The sequence below is a fragment of the Antrostomus carolinensis genome, unplaced genomic scaffold (genome assembly GCF_000700745.2).
Source record: "Antrostomus carolinensis isolate BGI_N321 unplaced genomic scaffold, ASM70074v2 scaffold10024, whole genome shotgun sequence".
Taxonomy (NCBI): Eukaryota; Metazoa; Chordata; class Aves; order Caprimulgiformes; family Caprimulgidae; genus Antrostomus; species Antrostomus carolinensis.
The window spans coordinates 8,171-10,544 of NW_010308693.1; positions in this window are offsets into that span (position 1 = coordinate 8,171).

A 2,374-nucleotide genomic window follows, 5' to 3' on the forward strand; every position below is an offset into this window, starting at 1 on the left:
TTTCCCTGGCTTTCTGTTAATAACTGCTTTTCTCATTATTTATTTGGGAAGAGAAGGGATTCAATCACAACTTCTGCTAACTGATGATGACAGTTGTGAGTGGCTGTAATTTGCTAGCTGCAGGCTGCTTACATTGTCCTGCAGTGTGACTGGGGAGGATTTTCAGCTCTCTCTCACTTATATGTACTCTTTACTGTGAGAATAATGTGGGCAGCACTGCAGCTTGTCTCCCATACAAGACAAACAGTGACTTTCTCTCCTCCCAGGACACTTAGTTTAGCAAACCTTGGGGCATTGTAAGAGCTCTTTGATACGTCTGCCATTCTGTCAGATAAAGCTGTACAAATACAGCTGGTGTCTTTCATAATTATTAGTAGGAAACCTCACTCCAGATATGGTCACGTCTGTCTCCTTTCCTTAGGAAGTCAGTCTAAGAAAACAATTAGACCCCCAGCAGACGTAAAGGCCATGATGTTGTACTGCACTTGCACACAAGGAACAGATTGATTGAAGGGAAGTAAGTGCTGATTTACTTGCTTTTGAAATAAGAGCTGCACTTTTGAAAGTCAGGAGGAGGATACTAACAGCTCTGAAAATAAGGTAAAAGCATGAGTTGGCAGAACAGGGAAATATTTTTGGTTATGTTTTTTTTCAGTGATTATTCATAAATCTGTACTTGAACTCCACACCCTCCTCGCCCACCCGCTTCAAAGTGGTTGTACAAACTATGTAGAATAGCTCTAAACAAAGTTTCTTGGTATCAAACATGAAAAATTCAGATCCCAAAACAAGTCTTCTTGCCACATTTTGCTTTAACAGTGATTAATTTATGATGTAAATGCTGTGAATGAGACATAGCAGATTCTCGTGTAGCAGAAGTAACTTACAGCTCTAATTAAGATAAGTGAGATCCAGTTTTTAAGGTCACGAATAACAATTGTTTGTGTGTTTCCCAATTGCCTTGTTCCCAGCCTTTTACATTTGTGCCAATAGTTGTCTGCGTGCTAGATATTTTAAAATACTGGGCACAAAGATTGATGACTTTATTTACTTTTTACAGTAAATAGGTCTCTTTTAACTTCTTAGTAACAAAGGAATCCACACTGTTTGTAGTGAAAACTGCTCATCTGTTCCTCCCATTAAAACTACCAAAGCATTACAGTTTTGATTTGAGAACAAATTAAATCACAGATCTTTCTGTCACATCCAAGCAGACAGACTTGCAGATCTGCCTGGAGACCCCTTGGAGTCACTGGTGGTTTATGCAGGTACGAGGGTTCCTCTGTGAAGGCCCAACAGCACTAGATTTGATCTGTCTCCTCTTTCAGTAACCCTGTGTGCTGCTTGGCTTTGTGAAAGAGCTACTGTGTATGAAAAAGGCAAGTTCAAACTGCGTACATGTAGCTGAGCACAGAAACAAGGTTAAAACTGCTGTTTAAAGCTGGGCTTAAGTGGAGATTCCTCCATTTCAATTTTGGCTCTTTCCATAGTTCACCAGATCACCCGGATCATGTACTGGGTTCTTCCAGGACCTCTTTTTGTCATCTACACATGGTGCAGAAGGGCGCTCTGGCAGTTATATCCTGCCCACGATCTGTCCCTGAAGCAAACTGCTGCTGCCAGTTTCTCCTCCTTTCTGCTGAAGGTCACCATCCCTGGGACATCCTTGTGTCCCTGCATCCGCTGTTCCCATTCACTGGCAAACAGATCAGCTTAAACTCTCTGCAAGGGCAGCTGACATGAGAGGGAGGCAAGGCCACCCTTCAGCTGGAGCAGGAATACCAAGAAATGCCTGAAAACATTGGAGCTGTTTGCTCAATGGACATGTAAGAGAGCCGAGATGCTCACCTCTGAAAGCAGCTGTCGTCTCCAGTGTCCTGAGAAAAGCAGCCGGAATGTGCTGTTCTGCAAACTACTGTCACTTGTTTATAGTTTTTTTTCCTTTTTATGACTTTTTATACTTTGGTTTCATGACCAGCTGCAGTACGTGAAGAACCTGTAGTGAGATCGTAGTGTGAGGTCAGTCTGAGAAAGGCCGCAACTGAGACAGGACATCTCTTTCTGCCTCCTGTGAAGTGAGCAATACGCTGTTTTCACGGTGGAGGGTTCTCATTTGAAATCTTGCAATAAAAGGGAGAACCGCTGAAGGCACCTTGCATGCCCTGCACTCGGGCTGTGGTTTCAGTGAGGCACACAGGGAACGCTGACACCTGGCAAGTTAACCCTGTGAGACACATCCTCGCCATACCTACCCTGCTAACTTGTCCAAGAATATTTCTGTAAAGATTGAGAGGCATTCAACTGAAATCAGCATAAATCACCTGAATGCAACACCCTGAGCTGCATCTCAGATTTGCCATCTACCTGTGGAACT